Here is an 11,488-nt window from a genome sequence, read left to right as displayed (position 1 = left end):
TACCAATGCCATAGTATTTTGGTGTGTAAAAACGATCAAAGTTTTTTGCTCACGCGTAGGAAGTGATGTCCACATTCTTGCTCTTTCTCCTCCCCTCTTGCACTACAACTAAAATATTGTGCCTCTAAATAGGTATTGGATTGGAGTGATGTAAAATATATATATTATAATTATGTTGTAGAGCTTGGTAAATTGTGGTATTATAAACTATAGTTTTGAAAAACGGTGTTCACAAACAGGCCCATGGTTGTCAAAATATTGCAGAGCGAGCACTCGAACCCACACCCCTTGCTATAGAAATTTAGGGCTAACCAACAGACCACATGTAACTTAGTGTTTAGAAATAAACAATAATTATATTTGCAGTCTAGGTATCGCTCCACCCGCTCCCCTCTTCGTGGCAACATACGGACATAAACCTAGTAATGGGTTAAAAGCAAACTCTGACGCTCTCGGGGGCGTGAGCAAGTTCTTTATTATCGAAAAACATGCGTTGGCTAAGAGCATAGCGAGGCATGAGATGACATAGAGTTTTTGACGATGAGGTCACGTCTAAGGGGGTGTTTGGTTAGAGGGATTAAACATTAGTCTCTATTTTTTAGTCCCATTTAGTCCTTTTTTTATCAAACACGAGGACTAAAATATGGACTAAAATGATTTAGTCTTTAGTCCTTCACATATGTGCTAAAAGGGACTAAACTATATTAATCCACATTTACCCCTCATTTAGTTCAATTGTACTAATATCAGGAGAATGTTAAAGACCATTTTAGCCTTCTTATGAATCATTTAGTATATTCTTACTATTTTTTATTTTTTAGCCCCTAGAACCAAATATGTTAGGGACTAAACTTTAGTTCCCTAACTTAACTTTAGTCCCTAGACTAAACAAACCAAACATGGCCTAAGTCTCACGATCTCTAGAACACCATGAAAAAATAAGACAAGAAACAAGGTTTCAAAAAAGGAAATGGGCCTGCTATCAACTTGAAGAAAACTTAGGGCCCGTTCGCTTGTATAGGAATAAACCAGAATTCGTTTCAGCTCATCAAAATCTATATAAATTAGAGAAGTAATCCACATAGGAATCAATCCGGGGCTCCAATCTCTAAAAACGGAACAAGGGCCTTATTGGTTAGGACACTGACGTTCCGAGAGTCCATCACGGGGGAGTCCATGACTCCACAAAATGGGGGGGCAAAGATAAAACGTCTTGAGGAAGAGGTCTACTATACCATACCCATCTTTCGTGGAAGGAGGAAGTTGTCCTAGCATTGGACGCCTTTACCACGTCGACGAAGGCCCTCGAAGACGTGGGTCTCGACGGTATCGAGACGGTGTCACATACCGGAATAGCATCGAGGGCGTCGACCTTTGTTTTACGCAAGAGTTGGTACCAAGGTACGTGACTCGGAGTATATAAACTCTATACCTAGATAGTCCAGGAGGGTCGAGAGCTGGCCCTTATAGTTTCCATGGATATCTTGGTGTGCCTCAAAAGTCATAACCCAGAGCTCTCGCTATAACCCCTATATAAAGCCAAGGTGCTAGAGCTTCCTCGATCTCTTGAAGACGAGATCTAGGAAGCCGCAGAGGCCATGCCTGCACGCCAGGTACGTTCTTGGGTAAGAATATCAGTCTTTTGCAGATTTGTTTCGGTATCTTGCTCCTTTGTCTTACTAGGTTGTGACATATCATCTACATCTCTCTAGAGTTAAAACGATTGCACAAAGATATAAACAAATGTGATAATGGTCTGCTTTTTAAAAAAAACGGAAATAACTCTGATCACAAGACGAAGGCGAGCATCTAGGTAATCATGTTAGATACATAACAAAAAATAATGTTCTAAAAACTTTAAAACGAATTATAATTCTAAAGTGTCAATACTATATGTACTCCTTACTCCTTAGATTCAGGCATTTAACTTTATCTAGCTGCAATGTCAAAATCAGATACATAGCAGTAGTACAAAAAACAGATACAAGCAGTAGTACAAAAGGGGGTAGTCATGTCTGGTAGCCAACAGTTGTTTGGTGTGTGTATCACCTTGCATCTCTTTTGTTGAACATGTATCTATACATGCGTGATCTGAAATAGTCTCTACATCATCTGATCAGCTAAGCAGCGCAATCCTTCATTTTTTTTTTGTATAACAATCAGTAAGCAACAACTACTCTTGCAATCTCCAGAGGTAATGAAGTTATGCAATGATGGAACTGACCTATTCAAGTTCTACACGGTGCCACCCAATGGAACAGCTGCTGTAACCGAACGACCTCTATACAAAAGCATGAAAGAAGCGGAGTTAGTGGAACACAGTATCATCAATCACGATCATGGTCCGTGACAGATCGTCTCAACACGCATCTAGTAAAACCACCATTACCATACCTACCAGCTTTAGCCCTTCCTTTATTCAGTTCTGGAACTGGAGGACAAATCCAGAGGTCACCACAACCCATCATCATCAGGGTCCGGTTATAGATGGCCAAACGGGCCGGCACGGGCCGACCCGGCACGGCCCGTCAGGCCCGACTAGCGAAACGGGCTGTGCCAGATGGCCCGGCGTGCCGCTACCGCGGCACATCTGAGTATATTGTATAATTTAGCAAAAAATGTGCAGTTGTGGGGGCTCAAACTCACAACCTAGTGCATAAGAAGCTTAAATGCATCCATCTAAACCGGGCAGCTGCAATTTTATTGTGTTATATGGTGAATTCTTATATTTAATATATGTAAACTATTATTTTTAAAATAAAAAATGTAACCATGTCGTGCCCGTGTCATCACTACATGTCGAGATAGTGGCTCAGACACGACACTATAGCCGTGCCGTACCAGGCACTGGCACTATACTCGCCGGGCCGGGTCGTACCTGGATCGTGCTTTTTTGTGTCGTGGCTGAGCTGACTCATCGTGTTAGTGTCAAATGGCCATCTATAGGTCAGGTAAACGACGCACTACCCTGCCTGCCGCACACTACTGGGACTCGGCCTCCGTCGCGACGAGAACACCTTGGCGATGCGCTTGGTGGGGATGGTGGGAAGGTACGTGGCCCCGGCGTAGCCGTGATCCGCCGCTGTGGCGACCGCCCGGTTGTACTTCTCGGCCCAGTGCGCGGCGGTGGGCACAACGATCTGCGCGACGTGCGGGAACACCGGCAGGCCGTTGAGCGAGCGCCAAGCGGAGACGGCCAGGTGCTCCGCCGCGGGCTCGTACCGCACGTACAGGTCTCGCAGTGGGCTCCACGCGGCCGTACACACCCCGGACCACCGGCTCCGCCTTGGCGAGCGAGCGACTGCTGCGCCTCGGCCGCCAGCTCCCGCGCCACCGCGTACGCCCGCGCCGACGCCGCCTTCAGCGCGCCCGGGAGATGTTTGCCCACCTCGTGCACCTGTTACTACATCGTTGTTAATTTGATTCCTCGAAATAAACCCTTGCTAATTGCGTTGTCGACATCTCCGCCGGGCGCAGCTTATCATGCGCCGGAATGAAGTCTGGCACAGAAGGCACTAGCTAGGCTGGAGTCGTCGTTGTGTCCAGAGTCCACCGGCGAGGTTGGTGAAACCGCCCCTCGCCAAGCGGGCGCAGAACGACGCCGTTGGCTAACGAAGGAGCAGGAGGAGGAGGGGTCGGTGACAGGGCGCGCGCGCGCGACGCGGGGCGATGCGACTAAACTCACCTTGCGGTCGACGAAGGCGAGGACGTCGAGGGGCAGGCCGCAGACAGGGCCGACGACGCCCTTGACGGCGGACTCGACGGCGTCGACGCCGGGACGGAGCGGGCCGGCGTGGTCCTTGGCGAGGCCGTAGAGCGCCGCGATGCACACCGCGGCCTGCGCCGCCGCCACCTGGACGAAGTCCAGGTACCTCAGCTTCGGGGCCCTCCTCCTCGGCTCCTCCTGCTGGTGCTCCACCACCACCTCCCTCTCCTCCTGTGGACGGCGCGCCGACAGATCAGAGTCATCAGACCAAAACCCCTCACCCCTAAACCCAAAACGAAAAAAATCAGCGCACGAGATTCAGGACCGAACCGAGGCGAGGGGGTGACGCTTACCGCTTGCTGGGGCTGGGCCGCTGGGGTTGGTCTGGTCCTCCGCCATCGCGCGAACCGAAAGGGGGGCCGGGAGACTGCGAGAGCCGAGAGCTATATAGGAGGCGGGCGTCGTCGTCGGGCCGTCCGATGCGTGGCACGCTCGATCGGGGCCGTCGAGGCTGTGCGCCGCGGGGACGCCACGTCGGGGCTCCTTTGAGAGACACGTCGCCAACGGTGTAGAAGGCCTGTATAGGGCCGGCTGCTGGTGGACCAGAGGCCAGAGCGGCCGAGACGATGATGTCTGGTCGTGCAATCTTGCCAGTGTTAAAGAAACAGAAGATTTAGCGACATGTTCGATCGACAGATTCAAGTACGGCATCAACATTGGTGAAGCTGCTGCTGCTGCGGCGGCGGCGCCGTAACGAAGACGACGACGGCCGGATGGCACGCAGGGAGAAGTTGGTGGAAGCACGCAGGCTAGGACGGGGATACTCCCATTGTAGACAGCAACGTTTGATGCACTCGGCGATCTACAAGACCATCCTGCATGGACTCACCAGTCACCACTCACGTGCGTGTTGGACGGCTGCTCTGCTTTCCAACTTCCAAAGCCTTTCTTGCGGGCGGATTCAGATCGGATCCGGTCGTGGTCTTGTAAAACATAATGGGTGGGTGTGTTTGCTTCCGGTATAAGTTGAACCAGGCTTATGATTTTACTGTGGTTCGCGATGACGCAACGTCGTCTTCATAGTAAACCTAAATCTCGTCATATCAGAGAGGAGAGATCCTATGATGTGCCTTGACGTCGGCAGGTCATTCAAGACGCCTCTAGTCAACATAGAGCCGAAGAAATATGAAGATTTGATGTAGAGGGGTCGAAACTAAGGCTAAACTATAAGGTACAAACGATAAATAGATTTGATTGTATCGATTGTGGAGGTTCAGTCGGTCGTAGCCCTTTATCTATATAAAGGGAATGTCTGTATCCGTTACAAGTCGGTTCTCGAGTTACTCCCGCAGGTTTAGCTAACAAATCTCGCAAGAAAATCAGAACCCTAACTGATTCTGCGTATGCGCGGATGGTCTGCGTCACTACGACGGACCGTCCGGACCACGAACCGTTCGGTCCTGCCTCAGGGCCGGACAGTCCGCCAATGCTACTTTCGGTTCTCAACACCAACCAAACACGGCTTGCTTTAAGATTCCACGGGTGCATATGTATGCTCGCGTACCGCAACCAAACAGTCCGACTGTGTAGACAATAGTACAGTTTAAATAGATGATGAGATAGAAAATAGGACGGTGGGTAAGTTGCTCAAGACAATCTTACGTCTCTTTTGGGTTTATCATTGTTAGCCTCTTTTTTTTTTATTTCCATCTGTGCACCTTTTCGAATGCCTATTTCTGTATCTTCATGCTGCTTTGGTATCCCCTGTTGTTCTTCCCAAGCAGTCAAGCTGAAATATGTTGAATTTCTATTTCAACAGTCATTGGCTAGGGTTAGTGCTGCGAATTGGGTCGGGCCGGGCCAGCCCGGTCCAAGCCCATCGTGCTTCGTGCCAAACGGATTCGGGCCAGCAAAGCCCAAAAGATTTTTGGGTCGTGCCGTGCCAGCCCGAAGTGTAAAAACAGTGATCCAGCCCGGCCCTAAACTACGTCGTGACTTCTTTGGACCGTGCCGGCTCAAGCCCGGCCCGTATATTTGACCACATAAAATCAAAATATTACAACCATTTAAAGTTAATAGCTTACTAAATTAAAGATATTAAACAATTCTAGCATCATTTGACCACATAAATTTAAAATATAACAACAATATAAAGTCAATATCTTACTAAATTAAAGAAATCAAACAGATTGGGCTTAATTGGGCTGTGCGGGCCGTGCCGGGACCCGACGGGCTGAAAATTGAGACCCGGCCCAAGCCCGCCTTCGGGCCGTGCTAGCCCGGTCCATATTATTTCGTTGTCCCATCGGAGTCTGAGATTCCCCCTGCAGGCAACATTGGAGGAGCTGATCCACCGCCGATCAACAACGAGAACCAATCTCCTCGACACCAGCAGGGAGATCGACAAGAAGGAGGAGGCGGGTCTTCGCTGCAAGACGCCGCCGCAATGATGGCTAGGAACAACAACGACGGTATGTATACATATACCCCTCAGTAGAATAGATCTACTCATCATCGAGGTATTTTAGACACGGATTGGTATTCTAGGGACTTAGGAAACGATCCTAAGCACCAGAAATTTCTTACAATGGTATCGGAGCGCCACCTAAGAACCCTAGATCTCCTAATCCGCATCGTTTTATGAGATCACAGAAAGGTCTAGGATATATGTGATGAACTCATTTTTTTATCATCATTCATCACCCCGAGAACAGAGATTAGAATAGAAAGAAATAGTTGATGCTCTCGGGTTAAGGTTTTCCCTAACCCTAAGATTTAGGTTTGGCCACTGTAAGGGACATATTATGTCTCGGCCTCAAACCAGAGAGCTCTCACAACTGTTTAGGGTTAGGGTTTTATGACCTAACCCTAATCGGTACATATGTCAACAGAGACAAAAAGAGACTCGTGATTTTGAACCACGGTCAAGAACAGATAAGAAAAAGTCACAGAATAAAATTAGGGTTAGAACCCTAATTTTTTTTAAAACCGCGTGAATGTGCATAGATGCACTAAAATCATCACAGAAAATAACAGAAATATCGCGGGGCCCGGATCTACGATTTTTTTACCTCCAAAACTCGATCCCATTACAAGATATCCATCTCATACATTTAATCAGATCGTAAGGGATTCGAGTAAATGAGGACTAGATTCGAGTTCAATTGCATAGTGCAAATGTCTAGTTCTCCTTGGCGGCCGAGTAATAGTGCGGCAAGTAGAAACGAAAAAAATCAACAAAGAGCAGCTCGGCGCACAATAACAGAGAGAAGGAGAGCAACTTGCCAAGCGGCCAAAGAGAGCACCGTCGGCCAGCTCCTAGCGGTTGCAGCTGGGAGAGGCTAGTGCAAATGCTTGTACGACTGAAGTAGAAATGAAGAGAAAGAGAGAGAGAGGATGTATGAGCAGGGTGCGGTCGACAGTCGGCCAGGAGCCAAGCTCATTGGCGGCCGGAAGTGTATTGCGGCTGGGAGAGAAGAAATGAGCTAGGTTTCCACCGGTCACCCCGAGATTTTCGTCTTTTATAAACCTAGCTACAGTAGCTCGAGAGATCCTGGCCGCTGGTTTTGATCCAACGACACAGGATGAGACGGGGGGCGCTGGCCGCCGCGTGGGCCAAAAGCGCAGCCCAGGCCCAGGTTGTGGCCTCGGCGCGCGTCCCCCCTCTCCTGGCGCTTAAGTGGGCCGTTCAGGCTGGGCCTTAAGGCCGGCCAGGCCGAAATGGCTTCAAATTTTTTTTCTGGAATTTTATTTTCTATTTCCAGAAATTAGAAACACAGAAAAGAAATTAGAAAAACAGTGCAGAAAATTTAGAATTATATTTTTCCAGTTATAGAAAATTTCAGAGATATTTATGGACTATTTTTTTATTCCGTTGCGTACTTTGGTACTTTTATTTATATTTTATGCAATTTTTTCAGTTAATTATGAAACCAACGTGGATTAATTATTGTTTAAATTGCATAGAATTCAGAAAATTTTGTGGTGATTGAATATTTTAACCAACGTTGGATATTGTTATCACAATTTAATACAAGTTTATGTTTTCTAGATCATCCAACGATGGTTTAGAAATTTTGTGATCAGAAATTTTCATAGATATGGCATGATTATTATTTGACCAACGTTGAATATTTAATTCATGCATGTTCTATGATTCAATATTCAGTATTTATTTCAGATGTCCTAAATATTTTCTGTTTTAATTTTGCAAAGGTGCTCATACCCCCATGCTGATTAGCCAGATTGCTCAGATGAAACCGCTAGATGGTAGTAATTATCATTCTTGGCGGGAGGATATAGACATGATAACCACAGTGGGTGAGATAGATTACGCACTGAGGTTTGATAAACCAGTTGAGCCCACAGTGGGCACTCCCAACTATGACCACAGGTGGATGCAATACAGCATCGACAAGGTCAAGTGGGAGAGATCAAATGACAAATGTATGATTATTCTTAAGAGGAGCATCAAGGAGCCTCTTAAGAGTTCCATACCAGAGTGCGAGACAGCCAAAGAATACCTTGAGAGGGTAGCCTCTCATCACCAAGGGTCTTCTAAGGCTTATGCTTGCTCTCTAATGACAGAATTTGTCAATGCAAAATACGATGGAAATGGTGTCAGACCATTCATTCAGAAAATGATATCCATCGTAGCTAAGATAAACAAGTACCTCGGGTCTCCTTTACACGAGGAATTTGTAGTATTCATGATAATGAAGTCTCTGCCCAAGGAGTTTGAGACTTTTCATATACAGTACAACGCTAGTGTCACTGATAAGTGGAATATAGACCAACTCTTGGCACAGTGTGTCCAGGAGGAAGAGAGGTTAAAGCAGACTGGAGACTCTGTCAACCTCATCAAAGGCAATATCTCCAGACAGAACAAGAACTCAAAGGAAAAGTTCAAGAAGCAGGGTAAACAGAATAACCAGGCTTCCTCAAGCAACGATAATCAGCCAAGACAAGGAGGCAGTTTTTCAGTTCCCCCTGATACCTGCCTCTATTGCAAGAAGACAGGTCATTACAAGAGAAAATGCCCTGAATTCCTGCAGTATCTACTAGAGAGTGGTAAAGACCAAGTTACTTTTGTAAATGAGTCTTTATACTTAGAATATCCCAGTTATTCTTGGTGGATTGACTCAGGTGCAACTGTTCATGTTGCAAACTCTCTACAGGGACTCCGTACAAGCCAAAGGCTCCCAAAGGGTCGAAGAACAATTAGAGTGGCAAATGGAGTTGAAGCAGCAGTAGCGGCCATTGGAGATATACATTTTAAATTAGTTAATGGTTTTGTACTGTTGTTGAGAGACGTACTTTATGTACCTTCCTTGCGAAGGAACCTTATTTCGGTTTCTAGATTAGATGATCAGCACATTCATTGTCATTTTGGTGATAGACAGTGTGTCATTCAGTTTGATAATAAAGATGTTGGTCTCGCCATCCGACGAGATATGCTTTATTTACTTTCGTAAAGTGATGTTGTTAATGTATTAGATATACCAGAAAACGATCCAGCCAGCAGTGGCAGGAAAAGAAAACGAAGTGATGGAGAAACCTTGTCGAAATTATGGCACTATCGTTTGGGCCATATTTCGAGGGGGAGAATAGAAAGTCTTGTTAAGGAACAGATTCTCCATCCCCTAGACTTCACAGACTTAGAGCAATGCAGAGATTGCATTAAGGGTAAATTCACGAAGCAGATTAAGAAAGATGCTAAGCATAGTACGAGAGTGTTAGAAATTATTCATACAGATATCTGTGGTCCTTTTCCAGTTAGGACAGTAGATGGGTTTATTTCGTTCATAACCTTCACAGATGACTACTCTCGCTACGGTTATATTTATCCTATTAAGGAAAGATCAGAAGCTTTAGACAAGTTTAAACAGTTCAAGGCTGAAGTAGAGAATCAACACGATTTGAAGATAAAGATTGTTCGATCAGATCGTGGGGGGAGTACTATGGGCGCCATACCGAGTATGGCCAGGTCCCATGACCTTTCGCGAGGTTCCTAAGAGAAAACGGTATTGTTGCTCAATATTCAACACCTGGCGAACCACAACAGAATGGGGTTGCCGAAAGGCGTAACAAAACGCTAATGGATATGGTAAGGAGTATGCTAAGTTACTCTAACCTGCCATTGGGTCTATGGATGGAGGCTTTAAAAACCGCTATGCATATACTCAACAGAGTTCCTAGTAAATCAGTGGCTAGAACTCCATATGAGTTGTGGACTAGCAGAAAACCCACGCTCAACTACTTCCATATATGGGGTTGTCCAGCAGAAGCTAGAATATTTAATCCTGGACAGGGAAAGCTAGATGAGAGAACCACTAGTTGCCATTTTATTGGCTACCCTGACAGATCGAAGGGTTACAGATTCTACTGCCCTAACAGACAAACCAAGTTCATAGAAACCAGACATGCCATTTTCTTAGAGGATGACATGATCAAGGGGAGTAAGATACTCAGAGAGGTTGACCTTCAGGAAAAGAGGATATATGTCCCGTTTCCGATGGTTGAAGAACCACACTTCTCGATACCCACTGTGGTTACACCAACAGTCACACCGACTGTGGGTGAAACCCCTGCTGCAAATGTGGCATCATCTAGTGCAACTACTACAGAGCAAGTAGCTTCACCTTCTGCGCATATTGGCCCTGAGCCAGTTGCACAGGATAGTTCAGAAGATGATGATAGTGTTGCGCCAAGTGATGCACCATTGCAGGAGCCCCAGGTAGAATCTGAACCAGAACTAGAACCAAGTCTCAGGAGGTCACAGAGACTCAAAAAATCTGCGATTCCTGATGACTATGAAGTCTATGCAGCAGAAAACATAGAATGTGATGAGATTCATATGAGTGAGGACATTGATACAGAAGGTGATCCCACTACATATGAAGCTGCTATGAGAAGTGCAAATTCATCCAAATGGTTATCAGCCATGGAAGATGAATTAGAATCCATGAGAATGAACAAAGTTTGGGACTTAGAAGTCATTCCCCATGGAGCCAAAACAGTAGGCTGTAAATGGGTCTACAAGACAAAGCGTGACTCCAGAGGGAACATAGAAAGATACTAGGTGAGTGCCCATGCGTTGCAACGGAACCGAATAATAACACGATAATTTATATGTCTATGTTGTATATTATAGATATGTGTCCGTGTGTTGCGATAAAAGTAAAAGATTTGTATGAAACATTAATACAGAACGACAAACATCACTATAATATGCAAAATCCGTGTGGAAAACATTATCAATATCACACTAATCAGCTAATCCTTTTTAGTGATATCGATAAGTCTCTGTTGTATGTTTGCAGGGATGGCATATCGGCACGAATTGTCCTCATAACTTAACAGATCAATCACAAAGTTCCTTCGAACAATCTTTGCATCCTACAGACAAAGACATAAGAGAACAAAACATATTATCTTGTAAAAAGAGATAACTGGAATATATGTTTTAAACATAGAACGAACGTACTACACTTACCCCAACAAATTTCATTCGTCTGTCATTCCCCCACATGGCCATAGCTTGTAGAACGAGGTAGCTGGTATTAAACCTATAATATAATGTTTGGGCAACTATGTTTTATACAATGATTATCATAGAAAAATTTTAAACTGCTGAGGTGGTACGAAGAAAATACCCTCTTAAGTCAATTGGAACACCAGTCTGAATTGTATGTTCCCACTTAAAGATATCCTCCGCCCATCGAGAACGTTTCTTGCTGTAAGCAATCTTATATTTCTTTGAGGCCATGATAATCGCTTCCA

At 45.5% G+C, this 11,488-nt stretch overlaps 1 pseudogene; it reads right to left on the bottom strand.

Moving 5' to 3' along the window:
* Positions 1–1,810: 1,810 nt before the first annotated feature.
* On the bottom strand, positions 1,811–7,937 carry LOC103649343 (stress-related protein-like; annotated as a pseudogene).
* Between the last annotated feature and the right edge of the window lie 3,551 nt (positions 7,938–11,488).

The sequence above is a fragment of the Zea mays genome, chromosome 2, assembly GCF_902167145.1.
Source record: "Zea mays cultivar B73 chromosome 2, Zm-B73-REFERENCE-NAM-5.0, whole genome shotgun sequence".
NCBI classification, from domain to species: Eukaryota; Viridiplantae; Streptophyta; class Magnoliopsida; order Poales; family Poaceae; genus Zea; species Zea mays.
This window is presented reverse-complemented; position numbering and strand designations above follow the sequence as displayed.